Source organism: Corvus brachyrhynchos, unplaced genomic scaffold (assembly GCF_000691975.1).
Source record: "Corvus brachyrhynchos isolate BGI_N302 unplaced genomic scaffold, ASM69197v1 scaffold523, whole genome shotgun sequence".
In the NCBI taxonomy this organism is placed as follows: domain Eukaryota; kingdom Metazoa; phylum Chordata; class Aves; order Passeriformes; family Corvidae; genus Corvus; species Corvus brachyrhynchos.
In genome coordinates this window covers 2506389-2522597 of record NW_008237265.1, presented here as the reverse complement: position 1 = coordinate 2522597, position 16209 = coordinate 2506389, and the positions used below count along the sequence as shown (strand labels likewise).

At 37.7% G+C, this 16209-nt stretch overlaps 1 protein-coding gene across 1 annotated transcript in view; it reads left to right on the top strand.

The window, feature by feature from the left end:
* RIBC2 (RIB43A domain with coiled-coils 2) overlaps positions 1-14366 on the top strand; it is a 40483-nt gene extending 26117 nt beyond the window's left edge. Inside the window, exon 7 of the mRNA XM_017730559.1 lies at positions 10413-14366. The gene's annotated coding sequence lies outside the window, so the exon portion shown is untranslated. The remainder of the gene's footprint in view (positions 1-10412) is intronic.
* The last annotated feature ends 1843 nt before the right edge of the window (positions 14367-16209 follow it).

The following is a 16209-nucleotide window of genomic DNA, read 5'->3' as shown; positions in this document are numbered from 1 at the left end:
GGAGAGCAGTTGCATTTGTGCAGAGTTGCAGTCCGAATTAGGTCTGGTTTGGGTTAGCTCAGGTGTCTCCAGCCACTCAAGCTTTACACAAATACTACAACTGAGAACACAGTGAATGGGCCATCTTATTGAGTCTCTGATAAGAGAAGACAATGAAAATGGAAGGCAATATGCATACCATTGTAGAAGGAAATGTTTGAAAGCAACACATAAAGTAAGGAAACAGAATCTTTGAGGGAGTTTAATAAAATCTAACAATTTCCTTATATCCTTATAGAGAATCTATTGAACCACTTTGGGCATGTTGTGAAAATTACGATGTAAACGGTCATGTTCAGGGCTTAAGCAAATTATTAAGGACCACTGTGTGATAAATCACTAAAGCAGGTTAGGAACATGCATGATTTCATTCAAGGCAATGGAACTGTTCGTACTCAAAGACAAAGTGTACCTCAGTGCTCTACTGGCTCAGAAGCTCATAGATCAGTGGTAGAATTTCGGCTATGGGCAGGTTCTTTGGAAGGTGTGTATAATGCCTTTCTCTTACTTTCCCCTAGTGCGTAAGTTACTATCAAAGGCAGGATGTTATGATAGATGGACGACTGGTCTGATCCAATAGGTTGTTTATGCGCTTATATTTTCCTGTGAAGAGCAATTTTTCAGTGTTTTGTTTTCCTTTCTCTGTAGTGCATAGAGGAAAAAGGAATTAAGAGCCCTATCTTCTGCATGCTCTGTTTGACCTCTGAAAACAGAAGAGTTGTATCCACTGGGAAATGTCAATTACTAGGCATGTATATCCTAGGAACAGACAATGGAGATCACCTAAGAATGTTATATAATGTCCAGGTCTTTTAAGTAGCCAGGAAAATAATTTCATTCTTCAGTAATGATGTCACTGAGCTTGTAGTCCAAATGGTGTTCTCATTCTTGGCAAGGAACATTAAACAAAGAATGTATGGTTTTTAAATGCTGCTCAGATTCAGTATAAAGCATTTACCCAAACAAAGGATGTTGTTGTGTCTAGAAACCGTTGTTTATCTTTAGAATGGAGCCATGTTAATAGTTTTAATATGCTAAAATGTGAGGTCCTAGATGCATGGAATAATCAGATTCTGTTCATCTGCCTAAAAGCACTGTCATCCTGTGACCTGAATTAGGACTGTGCTGAAGCCTCAGGCCCTGAGTAATCTGTGCACAAACTGAATATCATAGAAGTTTTTTTTCATTCTTACTTTCTATAGCAAGTATAGTTGTCTTTATCAGTATTAGCAGTATTTTTTTGAATGTCTAGAGAAAATATATGTATAATACATATAATTGTCATCATGCTGCATCAGTATACAAATTTACTGATGTCTTTTTTTTTTTCTGGAATCTTGAAGGAGATTTATGTTGAAGAGTCACTGTGAGTTTTGATTCAAAGTGGTTTATGTCCACATCCACAAGTACTAAATTCAACAGTGGGATACTGCTTTTGGTATCCTCTGTTTTCTTATGAGTGCTTATGATTTAATCAAAGGAGATGATGGTATTGAGTGTGAATATGTAGAGTTACCTTTGTATTCATGTCACAGAAAATAAACAGACTGAAACGTTTAGTTGAGAGTATTATCCCTAAGAGTAGGTAAGAATACACAAATAGATATGAAGTAAAATGAGCAGTGTATTCTTGTGATGATTTACTTGACTGCCAGCATGAATTTCCAGTTTTAGCTTTTCTGGTGGTTTTTCTAAACACTTATATTTCATTATAGGACAGTGTACAGTGCCGTTTTTGTGTAGGGCTGTCCTTTTGTACATGGAAGTTATTCCCAGGAGGATGATAGAGCACTCTAACAGATTGCCCAGGGCAGATGAGTCTTGATTCTCAGAGCTATTCAAAATTCATCTGGATACAGTCCTTAGAGTGACCAGCTCTACATAGCTCTGTTTTGATTAGGGAGTCTCCAGCTGATTTCCAGAGGTTGCTTCCAAATATAACCATTCTATAATTCTGTGATTTCATTTCTTGCCTCAAAAAAATGAAGGGAATATAATTTTTGTTCACTCAAAGTGTTCCTCTGTGTATCTACGTGTCTTATCTCAATACCACTGCGACATTCAGAGGAACAGAGAAGGAACATCTGTGTGTCAGCTATGTATCAGACAGTTCTAAAGTGCAACCTCAGGGCCATTTGGATAACTGTGTAATTTAGCAAGGCAACTAAGACCTTTTAAGCCATTTCTGAAGTAATATACAAGCAAAATAGGTTGTTGGTTGCCATAGGTTGGTTTGTCTTTGCTTTCATTTGTTCTTCCATGTTATTAAATTAGTCTCAGAAGGTCTTGGACAGAGAAACGAGAAAGGAAAAACATAAAAAACATTTTTTTCCTTCTCCTCCTTTCTGAAGTAAAATGAAAGAAATGTTAATTTAATACTGTAACAAAAGTAATGCTGTCCACTGAGAACAAAAAACTCTGATGGAGTAAAATTCTTCTATGTAAAAAGTTTTAATCCCTTCTGGGAAGAGTTTAGGGTTCCAAAATCTTGTAACATTGTTAAAATTTACTCAGTAGTGTTATTCTGGACAGAATTAATTATTCTGCCTTCATAACAAGTCCACCATATATAAATGCATATATTCAAAGCATAGGTTTTCCAAAGAAATTCTCAGAAATTACACATTCTTGGTAGTTGCAGGGGAGAAGAACCAGTATCTTTCTGTCTTTTAAATACAAAAAAGCACTGTGCTGGTTTGAAGGCAAACCAGTGGGAGAAATTAACTCCACACAAATATGTTGCAAGAGATTCTGAGTCAGAACTACAATTTAATAGGAAAAAATACAATAAAGGCAATAGTACAGAAACACTGGCTTAAACCAAAAAAGTCAGAATACAGCCTGACCTGTTGGTCAGGGTGATGGATGTGGTTCTGTCCAAGCAGTGTTCTTGTAGAAAAGGTCTGGTTTTTCTCTGGAGGTACAGGGGTGGTTGTCAAGAGCTCTTGTCCTCTGGGCAACCAGTAGTAGTATTGTGATGGCCCAAGCCCCAGATTATATACAGGTGGGAATGTTCGGTACCTCCCCCATGGCAGGGCATTTCACAATTAGATGATGTAATTCTGTGAGTCATTCTGGGAAGTCCTTGATGGTCTATTAGCAGAGATGGCCCCTTTAGGCTGAGTGTGTGTTTGGCAGCTGTTGCAAATGACTGACCATTAACAGGTCATCAGAAGGTGGTGTAGGTGGTTATAGAATACATGCCTTACATTGTAACCAAGACAAGCACTCTAAGATGCCTAAATAGTATCAACAGGCTGCAATTGAAGCAGTCCTATGAGACAGAGAAGGAAAGGTACCAGTGTTCGGGAGACAGGGAGGGTGGTTTTTTTTGTCCTCTGCTGCTGTGAGACACTGCTCTCCTCCAGCTGAGGTAGAATATTCCAAATTATTTTAGAATATGAAGAGCAAATCTATAACCTTGTGGATTCCCACCTTCTTGAGAGTTTGGAAACTGTATCACTTACAATTTGAGGCAGCCATGAGGATGTGTAGATTCTCCACCATTTGCTGTTTAGAACTGTGAGAACAAAAAAAATCCATTTTCTTCCATCTTTTCAACTTGTGTTTTTTTGTATTCAGTGACAGACTCCAAGATCTAGTTGCTTATTTTCAGTTGTTATAATAGGCTTCTTACACAAAAATGTCAATTAGCCCGTGTCACGTTCCAGTCCACAGACTCTTCCCAGTGATTAGTAAATAATAAACTTTCCTAGAGCATGATACAAAATCTTTTTATCATCTATAATGCAATCTTCCTCATATAAATCTGAATCTTCTGTTTCTGAGAATCTGAGGCAACTGTGTATGGTCATTGTGGAGTTCGCTATGCCAGTTCCTAATTTAGCACTAATATTTTTTTGAAAAAGTGCAAAATAACAAGCAATGATGCTTGCTTCATATGCATTTATATCTCAAATTCGGAGTCTTAGTTTTGCCCAAGGTTGAGAAATTTGTGTATTCTTTCTCTCACCGGCTCCCTGTCATGTAATAATTCTCTGTCATCTAATTAAGTAGTGACCTGAGATCAGATAAGGCCATTCAATGTGTATATTGAATTTGGCCCAGTCTGTGAAAATAATGTACGAGAGAGAGAGATGTGTGAAAGTACTGGGAAAACAAAGGAGCAATTTAATTTAGTTTTAAAAAGTATTTTAGACAATCTAGCTTCCTTTTTGCCTCTGTTTCTTTATTCTTTTTAGCCTTTAATGTTTCCCCTAGAAGAAGACTTTTGATCAACAAAAACTATACCAGTTCAACTAGAAATCGCTCAGCAGAGATAAATGTAAAAAGAAGTTGCAGTAATTGATGTGCTGAGGAAAAACTGGTTTGTGAATGTGACAGTGTGCTGAACAGAGCAGTGAACACATACCCCTGACACTGGCTCCCTGGGATGGAACTAAACGCAGCAGCATCACCATGGGAAGCATTTGCCACTCATTGCTAAGGCAGGTCAGGTTTTCTATTGTGCAGAGAACAGTCATTACCTGATGGTGAGGTGCAGCATTTGTACTTGGAATTATAGTGTTTGGGTAGAAAAAGGAGGGATTTCTAATGGGATTCTTCACTTATAGAAGTTTCTTCTTAAGAAGATTCTTGTCTCTTGAAAAATTCTTTCATCCCGCATTGTATGGTGCACTGAAGAGGTGGGTAAATTGAATTTCAAACGTGCAGTGGAGGGAGATAAGCCTCCATTATCAGAGACAGGTAAATGTTCATAATGCAGCAGTTTAGTAGAAGCATAAATGGTGCAGAATTGAGGCTTAGGCTTTGTGCTCACAGGGATGTTAAAACAAAGGATTGCCTTTCCATGCTCAGTTCTTACATCTGGGTATAAAATGTTATGGGGAACTGAATATCTACTTGCCGTACAGTAGATTGGGTGGAAAACAGACACTGATATGGCTATTTGATTTATTTGAATGATGTTGAATGGATTTTGGGTTTTGCTAAAATTTAGGCAAAAATTTTTTTTTTGCTGAAGATGTTTTTTGCTTGAGATACCCTGAAAACAAATCAAATCTTTAACTCACTGCAGTCTCAAATGATTACAGGAAATTTTAAGTTAAAAAAACAAGTAAAAACCACACAACTTTTTTTATAGGCCATGGTGTTCAACTGTATTATTACTGTAACTACTGAAGGCCAAAATGTTCTTCACTCATGTGCACAGCTTTTATTGACAAAGCTCAAGCAATTGCCCCTAAAATATTCTGATTTTCATCCTGTTGCTTTTCATCCTGCCTTGCATCCTTGCCGACTGGACTTACAGTGTGGATGCTTTAATTAGAACATGCTCCTTGCTGTCTTGAGTAGTTTTCAGAGCAGTATTTTCCAAGTGTTTGTGACATTTACCATATGGTTTCCAACTTCAGTGCTGGCCAAAGCCTGGCTGTCACCAACAGACATGAACAGCATGGCTTCATAAACTCACATTCTTTATTCCTTGTGTTTTGCATCAGTTCCCTTTTGCAAAAAATCTGCACTAAACTACTCTTCATTAAAAGAGGAGAAATTGAAATCAAGTGTTCTATACACGTAAAACTGCTGCCCGCACACAGGAGGATGATCTGTCTTCTCTACCATCACTGTTTGTCCTTTGAATTTACTTTACAGTTCCTCTGATGAATGACTTAGGGTTGATACTGATAAAAGAATGAAAAACTGAAGATACTAATGGGGTAAGCAGCTCAGCTGTTATTACAAACAAGACAACTTATTTCTGTGAATACTGCCATCTTTCTGTTAGCCTGTCCTCCATTTGTTTGTTTACCTCTCACTGTAGTTTTCTGTCCTGAGTTTTAAGTAGGAGTATTTTGGCCCATGTATGCTTTTGGCCTCTAAAAGGAATTAATTCTGTTTCCCATTTTGTCCTACATGGTGGAGTTTTAAATATATTTTGGTGCTAATTCCTGTTGAATTCAGAAAGAATTAAATACCTTTATAAATATGGTGACTCAATAAAAATAATAATTAGAAATGTATCCAATACATTGGGAATATCATTATCCAGACGATATTTTTTTACTCATCTTTGATTTTGCATCATTGGGAGCTTTCATGGATGGGCCTAATAGACTTGTTGTCCTTTAGATAGTAAAAAAAGAGTATCTGTTTAGGTTGTGGTTTCAGGTAACTATGAGCCAGTGTTGTATGGAGAGGATACAGGATAGTGTAGCTGGCTGTGGAACACTGGCTGTGGGTATCACTTAAAAAAGGCAAGTGTAACAAAGGTGGTTATTTTTAAATCAAATTCTTTCATAGGAAAGGAAAATATTCACAGTTGAATGCTGTGTTTTTCCTTGCAGGTTTTCACAGGTACTTTTTTCATATGGCTAGAAAGGGTTCAAATAATGATATGAGTTTTCTTCCTAGACAACTGCAGTTTTCCAGGCTTCTAGGTTTTCCTAATGAATTAATTAGTCCTTTTTCTTCTATGGATTAAAGAAAAAGAATGAATCATTTGACTTTACATTTTTGGTAAAATCTGTGATTTTGGCTTACAGAATGGTACATTCCAGTGAAAGTAAGAGCCAAGCAGTCCAGTTTACCACTGATGTAAATAGAATCATTAAGGTTGGAAAAGGTCTTTGAGATCATCAAGTCCAAATCAATGCAGCTTCATAGAATCGTGGAACTGTAGAATTTTAAAGGGTTGGAATGCACCTTAAAGATCATCTAGTCCCAACCACTCCTACAATGTGCAGGGACACCTCCCGGTTGACCAGGTTGCCCAAGGCTTTATCCAGCCTGGCTTTGAACACTTCCAGGGATGGGGCAACCACAACTTCCCTGAGCAACTGCCCTTCTTTCTTTCTTTGCCATATTGCCCACATTTGTAAAACAGTACCTGTTTGGGTTTGGAAATACTAATTTGTTCCTGTTTAAAATGTGCAGTGGTCTGTTCCATGCAGAATTCAGTTATAAATTCATAATAAAAATTAAAATGTGGAAACCTAACTCAATATGATCTACGTAAGAGAATTGGGAGACTTCTGCCTTATGGACCTCTGGGTTATCTTTCAGAGGATCAGTGCAGATGTGGACCATGTTGTTATTTCAGGCCATAGTCTGTGTGGGTATGCAGTGCATTTAAAAAGGTCTGTCACTGAGAGCTTTTAAGACAATTAATCAGCACAGACCAAAAAGGAAGGTCCTTGCTTAGCTAAACATCTAAAATATTGACTAAGGAGGATAAGTCTAAAAAAGTTGTTTTTACAATGAATGGTCATTTGCAAATTTCAGCAGTGGTCTGTGCTAAGATCTACTCTCTTCAACGTACTTATAAATAACCTAGAAGCAGATGTGAACACTGAGATTAAAAGTTTGGAAGATACTAAGTTATTCAGAATAGAGAGAAGAAGAAAAGGTGGTAAAGAAGCGCTCATAGAATTAAATGACCAGGCAATAAAATGGCAGCTGAAATTCAGAGTAAATAAATGTGAAGTCATACACATGGTGAAAACAACTCTGGAGTCACGTAAAACTGAACCAGCTGTTCCCAATCAAGAGCAAGATTCTGAGGTTATGATCTTAAGTTTCATAAAACATTGATTCATTGCTCAGTGACAGTCATAAAACCAAATCAACTGTTTGGCGTTTTCAAGACTGAAAACAAAACAGAGAACACCATTATGCCACCATGTACCTTTATAGTTCAGTCGTGGTTTTTTGCGCAAGTTCTGATCCCTTGATCTCAAAAAGGAATTTATTAAAACTTGAAAATATTCAGAGAAGGCAAAAAACGTGACAAAGGTATAGAGTTTCTCCAGAAGGGGTGGATTACTAGGCTAGCCATTTTTAACTTGGAAAAGGGTGATTTAGAGGGCTGATAAGAGATCCACAGAATCCTGGCTTTCACAGGAATAGTTGATACAGGTCAGCTGTTCACTCTCTTTTCACAGAAAAACTAAGGACCATCAAATGAAACTGGCTAAGCTGATTTCAGATCAAATACAATATGGCAGTTCTTTAACCAGAGAGTTGTAGCCCCATGGAACTGCTCACCAGGAGGCATTGCAGATGCTCATATTTATGTGGATTTTAGGGGGAAGTGGACAAACACTTAGAAGAGGAATCCACTAACGATTAATAAACAGAAAAAATCCATTAAGCTTAGGAAGTTGTGTGACCTGCATATAATTGGAAACTGAGGGACTTCTGAAGGAAAAGTCTGGTTTTTCTCTGTTGCTATTCACTGAGCATCCACTTATGGCTACTGCCAGAAAAAAGATACCGGTCTAAATGGCCCCCTGGCTTGAATTCCTGTTCCTAAGAAGTGCAAATAAAGTGTTTCTTTTTTAAAAACAATAAAGACCAAAATCACCCAGTTTAATACCAAAATCACCTGTTTGGGGCATGTGGTATGCTGTATTATCAGGCTATTTAGACATCCAAGCAATAATTTAGAGCTGATATTTTCATAAAATACAAAGGGACTTAATGACTTCCAAAATTACTTAAAGGGACTTAATGGATTCCAAATCTGACTGATTTGCAGTCTGGTTTAGACATTTCATTGTATTTGTTGACCTTGAAAACTGGGGCATAAAAAACTATACAGACAATATCAGAGAGTACTGATCACAGTAAAAATTACGTTGACTTTGGAACTTTAATTAGGGATTTATGTCTTCTTTTATTTTTTAAGGTTATTAATCTGCCACACATATTTTCAATATAGAGTGAGTAGAAACTCATGTTTCTTCTTTAAATGCCTGGATTGAAAAAAACCCGATGAGTTCAAAACCAGTTGATGTAAATTGTGATTTTCCAGGAAACATGACTGTTCCATGAATGTATTATATTGTTCAATCAGTCAGAATAGTGCTTTCTTCATTTGCTAACTCATGGAGGCTGCTATAACACTCCAGAATGGGAAATCCTTTAGAAGGGTTATTTCTGAAAAACCAACTGGTGCTTGGGGGTTTTTTTCAGCTAAGACTCAACAAAAAATTATGTGGTTCCTTAAGGCATATATTTCTTAAAACTACCCAGTTTCAGATCTAGAAGAATACTGCTGTACAAGATTATAATAATGCTTTCAAATATTTCATCTGAGAATTTATGTATGAATGCGCATTCCTAAAGCATATGTGTTAGATTAACATTCAGTCCACCACATCCACAATGCACAGTTTCCTTTAATGGATTCCAGGGATTTAAGAAAAATATATTTTACATTATTAACTTCAGCTTAGTTCTATTAACAGCAATTAATCCTCTTTTTTGTTCAACTTAATGAGATTTATGCAAGTTTAGGATTTTGAAAATAGTATTGTTATATTAGCATAAAACTACTAATGAAGGGATAAATAGGGAAATCAATCTTCACTGTCTATTCAATGAAAATTCCCTGTCTATCCAAATGCTAGCATGCTGTCCATCATTAACATGCCTGCTTGATTCACAATTAAGTGTGATTATGAAATTAATGTATTTATATATATGTACAAGTATATATTATATCTAGCAATTCAGTACACCATTTCTGACAAAATTAGAAATTTTCTTACTACGCTAAGTCTTTTGCTTATGTTATTTGTTGTTTTCACTATATATTGACCCCAAATAATATCAATAATAATCTTCTGTAAAGTTAGCAAAACGCTTTAGTTCTTAATGTCAGACTAATGTGTGATGAAATAATATCTCGTTGTATGTGACAGCCTATTTCTTGGTCTGCCTATCAAGTAAATAATAAAGTACAAGAATTCAAAATTTTTAAGTTGGAATAAGAGTATTTTTGAAGCTTGGAGTGAAGGAGGGAAAACTCACAAAGAATTTTGCTCGCAACATCAGTGCATCTAAGATTCAAGTCTAAATTACCAGCAGCACAGATCATAATTTTCTGATTTTAATTTTTCTCGTCCTTTAGCTATAATAAACAATGGTAGTAGCCAGTTTTCAGGATGACATTTAGAATTTTTTTTGTATTCTAGTGTATTAGTTGAATCCTAAGACAGATTGCATCACCTCCTGTGTATTGGGCTTTCATTCATTCATTCATTCATTCATACAAGTTTTCTTCTTCAGTTAAGAGCATTGTACAGATACTTTGGAGCTGCACTTGTGTTTAAATTTCTGCTGCAGAAGGCATTTGTTTCCTAACGTAACATATGCCACTTTTGACATAACCAAACCATTTCTGTCTTGCCAGCAGATGATGTGTTTGGATCTTTGCAAATTGCCAAAGAGGCTCCACTATGTTATGTTTCTTGTACTGTTTAAAAATTGCCCTGAATACATCAGAGGGACTAGGCAAATCTGTTCGAAATTTAGATTCTAAAGGGGTTGTAAAGGGCTGGTTTAGGAGCAATGAAAATTTTAGTCTAGAGAAGAAATTACATTGCCTTGTTTTCTTTGCCCCACAGGACAGATTGGAGACCTATGCCTGCGTGGATGTCGTTTAATATGAACTGAATATAGTCTGAGAATAATATTTCTGATCAGCATAGCAGATTTATTTTCCCTGTTCCTCACTGGGAAGCAAAACTGGCTGTTTAGAAGGACACACAATAGGTACAAACAAAACCATTTCTTTTGAGATGTTTTGGTCTGTTTCTTCTTTGCTTTGTACTTAGGGAAGATTGGGAGAATAGTATGAATGTGATGATGATTTTCATTCTTAAAGTAATCTCAGCATTAATTTCCATAATGAATTTAATGTACGACTCGTAACTAACCATAACTACAAATAATGCTTTGAGCACTCTGGATGCCACAAAGCCAGACATAGCACTCCTCCCTAAACATTGAAGAGGAGACATTCTGAGCTTGAAATGGTATTTGGGGCACTTCCTTTGAGACCCTGAAATATCCTCTAAGACAGTTTGGTAAAAACTTAGTGTCCTTACTTGCATGTTCTGCTCATTCTTACAACAAGATGGCAGTTTGCTTTTCTCCATTTCACATACATTGTTAAGCCTTCTGAGCTCTTTTGTTTGGAGACTTTATATGAATCCAATACAGAAATCAGGGATTAAATGAACAGAAAAATTACAGAATAGTTTTAAAATAACACGAAGATTACTCTGTGTTAGAATTCAGGTGCAGCTTCTGGTTGCACTAAGTGATAGATTTTGATTTTCTTCCAAGTAAAAAACTCAGTTTTTTGGTGAAAGTTAATTTTAAGTCTCCCCTTTCCAGAACTTCCAAAGTAATATACCTTCCATAAAGCCCAGTGGCTGCCTGGCTCCCACCATACCTCGCAGTATGCCAAAGACCTCTGTAACAGGAAAGAGAGCCGGAGTCTCTGGCATTGCCTGTCAGAATAATTATAATGAGTCACTTTTGTCACTATGGATCTAGTGACAAAGAGTGATCTTGGAAAGCAAAAATGGGATCTCGCTGTTTAAAACCTTTCTTTTCAGAACCAGTGTATTTCAACTGCATCATTCAAATGTGGATCTTAATATTCACAAGACCATGAAATTAAGAGTAAAAAGAACTTATACATTAATAAATGACATGCTAAAATAATAATTATATGGTTAGCTAGTATATGTGTACATATTAACTGCCTCCTAGTTTTCATTTCATTTGAAGGGCAAAGTATATCTAAAGTAATCCCCACAACAGAAAATGTTTCACATAACTTGGATTGGATCCTTTTTCCTATGAAGTAAGGAGAATTTTGCAGTAGATTTCAATGCACCCAAGTTCTTATATAGTCATTTGAGACAATGCAAAGAAAAATGAAAGAAAACCCCCACTCTTTTTCTGTCTTAAAATTAGCACCAGGGCTAATGGCTAACATGAAACACAGGAAAATGGATAATAAGGCTCAAGAAGTACTGTCGTTGGGACCATGCTTGAATTTGTATGTGCAATTACATCATTTTATTGTATTGTAGGAAAAAAGCCTTATAAATTTGAAGTAAACATTTCTAATGGAGCACAGGTGTTAATATCTTAGTTAAATAATTGGCCGATAGTGAGTGCTGTCTGGCAGTTCCACCCAGTTGAAATGTGTTGAGAATTGTTAGTTCACTTCAGTGGTTTCTGGTCTAAGCTTGCATGTAAATGTGCAGAACTGTCTCAATTATTTGTAATTTTATCAGTTTATTTTTTAAAGACTAGATTTCAAATTAAGTATTTGTGTTTTAACGGTGTTTTAACCCCGTGGGCAGGAAGTATTTCTGTTGGTTCATTTAGTGCAACTGTTACGTAGTTAGCTCAGTCCTTCTACTCTTGAAATTAATGTTTTTGCTGATTTCAGCAGCAAAAAAAAATCTACATCATAACTAACTGCAATTCCCTTTACTCCTCCTTCCCTCTCCAAATATTGTGTTTATTAGAGAAAATTAATTTTAAAATGTTCTTTAACTAGTGATCTGCTGAAAGACATTTAACTCCTTAAATTTAGTTTTTAAATGTCAGATGTTAAGGAACAGAAGACACTGATTAATGTACTTCTCTTTTCACTTTTCAATTCATAATCTGTGCTTATGCTGAATCCCTGGCTAGAAGGGAGATATTTACGTGGTGCATATTACAAGCACTAAGAGCATTTAGAAAGACCTATATTAATGTAATTTTCCTGCTTAAATGTATCCTCTGTGCTTTGCTTGGTACTGGTTAAAGCTTATTAACATACAACTGAAATGAAACAGTCTTTCTGCGTTCAGATCCCACATGATGAATTGTAACTTCAGGCATCTCTGTGTAAATCTCTCTGCTAACCTGTTCCCAATTAGTGACATGTGGGACCAGATTTTCTTGTATTTGAAGCAGAGGCTCTAAGAAGTTTTTACGGTGAAAAACAAAAACATAAAAAAAGGAGATGGGAAATGTTATAACAGAAAGAACTTTAAATCCAAGTCCTATGTGATTTTATAAGCAGTGTCAAATATTTTTAAGTATTACATCTCAGTGTAGTGCATTATACCATGATGTGTTAAAGGTCTGACTTTACAGTGATTGGTGTTATTCCAGGTCTTAAGTTTCAAACTTTAAAAGGCCTTTTTTTTCCTTTTTTTTTTCTTAACAAAGAGATGAATGAGAATATCTTTGAAGAGACACTAATAAACTTCCTGCTTTACATCTAGAAATACATAGGATACTGCACCTCCTTTTTTTCCCAAGAGTTGTCAATCCTCTTCTGTTGCAAATTGGCACAATTTTGATGAAAATAGTGGAGCCATGAGGATTTAAGTGAGCCATAAGATTGAGAATCTTGACATATAGATATCTGTGCTTCCATTGCATTTTTAGTTATGATATCACTTTCATTTTTCTTCATGCCATGGATGAGTTTTTAGACTCTGTATGTGCTCAGTCTTTCCTTGAAGTTATGGTTGGAGTGTAGGAGTCTGAAGGCAAAACCATGTAACTTCCTGAAGTGTACAAAAGGTCTTTTAAACAAGAATTCTTCATTTTGAGAGACAGTGAACATTAACCTTCTGTGCTTTTCAGCTGAAATTTGGGATATGTTGATCCAAGAACCAGGCCAGCATAACATTGTATGCATAGATACATAAATAAACAAAAAAGCAAAGAAACACATGCTCAAACTTGGCACTTTTGTGGTGTTTCACTAGTAATTATGGGTGCTTTTCGTAGGCATTAGGGTCAAAAGAGAAGGTGGTTGTGTTTGTCCCAGAAAACACCCTGTTCTTGAGATACATAAGAGTGCCTAGACAATTCAATATCTAAATGTAATTATACATGCTCTAGTGACAGTTCCAGTTCCGTGCTGCAAAGTGCAAAACATCCATTCCTTCGCTGAGTCCTCTAAAATAGAGAGGAGCACTGTGAAAATGCCTCCAAATAAAATACAACCTGGGTGGTACATGGGAATGCCAAAGCCAAAATTACTGCAAACACAATAAAATGGGAGCCAGATAAACCCACATTGCTTGAGCATTTTCTTATATTCTAAATACATTTTGAAAAAGTGTAAATTTTGAAGGGTGTCCCATGGGACAGACAGAGATAGAGAGGAATCATTGTGTGTGCATTCTGGTTCTCAAGTGCTCATAATACAGAACTTAAAATTGCTGCAGGCTGATGGGTATGTTGCTCATCTGTGTCTGTTAATGTTTTGCACGGCCTGGTTTGTGGTAGTGGGGGGGCCACAGAGCTGGCTTCTGTGAGGAGCTGCTGGAAGCTTCCACCATGTCCAGCAGAGTCAATCCTTGGTGGCTCTGAAGATGGACATGCTGCTGGCTAAAGCTGGGCCAATGAGAGATGGTGGTAACACCTCTGTGATAACATATTTAAGAAGAAATCAAAACAAAGATAGTGGGGCAGTTTTAATTCCAGATGGAGAAGAGGAGGAGGTGAGAACGTGTGAGGGAAACAACATGGAGACACCAAGGTCAGTGAAGGAGGGGGAGGAGGTGCTCCAGGCGCCGGAGCCAAGATGCCTCTGCAGGCTGTGGTGATGACCATGGTGAAGCAGCTGTGCCCCTGCAGCCCATGGGGATCCACGGGGGATTCAGAGATCCACCTGCAGCCCTTGGGGGAGGTGCCCATGCCAGAGCTGGTGGATGCCTGGAGGAGGCTGTGATCCAGTGGGAGACCTGGTGGAGAGAGGGGGCCCTGCTCCCAGGCTGGAGCAGCCTGTCCTTGGAGGGCTGCACCCCGGGGGAGAGTGACCCATGCCCCAGCAGTTTTGGGAGGACTGCTTGCCTGTGGGAGGGACTCACACAGGTTACAGCAGTTGTGGGGGGACTACTGCTTGTGAGACTGGAACGATGCTGGAGAAGTTCACGGAGAACTGTGTCCCGTGGAGAGACCCCACAGTCTCACAGGGGAAGGACTCCTCTCCCTGAGCAGTGGAAGAAAACCTCGGGTGATGAACTGACCAAACCCCCATGCCCTGTCTCCCTGTGCTGTCCGGGGGAAGGAGGGATGGGTTGAGGGAGGAAAAAGTGTTCTAAGGGCTTATTTTACTTTTCATTATCCTCCTCTGATTTTGTTAGTAATAAACTCACTTTGTACCTCGAAGTTGAGCCTGTTTTGCCCTCAGAGTGTTTTCCTTACGGTTGTTATCTCAACTCATGAACCCTTTAATTTTTTTTTTTTTCTCCTCTGTCCAGCTGTGGCAGGGGAGGGTGAGTGAGCGGCTGTCATAGGTGCTTGGCATTTGGCCAGTGTCAAACCATGACAGTTAATGAGAAAGATTGTAAATAAAACTTCAAATAGAACAAAGGACCTTAAAGGGACTTTATTAATCAGTGTGTCACAAAAGCAGACAGTAATCACGGAATACTGTGGTTCCATGACAGACAAAGCAATCATCAAAATGAGTGTAAAGGTGAAGAAAGGGCAGAACCCCCAAAGAATAGCAAGTATGAAATAATGAAACATCAGCCTGAGGTGGAAGAAAAGTACAAATTGTTTTTCTTTGGCCATGACTTAAATGGAAGCTTCATCAATGACTGTTCATAGACCAAACAGAAGTTTTCCCTATGACTTATCAGTTAAAAAAAAATGTCGGAAGAGGTATTTTGACATTCCTGTCTCATCATATGTCTGGATGGAAGGGTGATGTAGGACATAACAGTGTAGGAAGGCATTAGAAAGTGCTGTGAATATTCACAATAAGCTTGAAAAACAGTATCATGCTGAAAGCATTATAAAGGCTAATAAAATATTTCTGATAAGTACTTTCTGACCTTGCCATCCTGCTGATAAAATAGTGAGGACTTTCTGAAGTCACATAGGCAGTTAAGTCTCATTTCTATCATGGCAGTGCTCTTAAGAACAAACTTGTCCTTCTAGCAGGAAAGATCTCTAGTTAATCTTCCATCTCAAAAGCCGTCTGATGAGAAGCTATTAGCGACTGACAGCTTAAAGCTCGAGTACTTTAACTGGTGTCTAAGGTAAATATTAATTATATTGTATGAGGAGGAGCCAGGGAATGTAGGAAGAGAGAACAGATGAAAGGAATTCTTTAGACTTTTATTAATATTTTGTGGACCATTGCTACTATTATTTGCTATTTATATGAAGGCAGTATCTAGGGGTCTGGTTTTAAAAATGTGTATTGGGTTGACCCTGAGTTGATGGACAGTCTTTAAGACCAATTACGCTTCTCAGAATTTACATATTTAAACCGCACAGAAAGGGGGGACTGCCCCTTTTTGTCGGAGCTCGCCTGCTGGAAGGTGGGGGGGCTCCGAGCCTCCCGGCCCCGCCGGGCCGGGGCCACTGCCCCCTTCC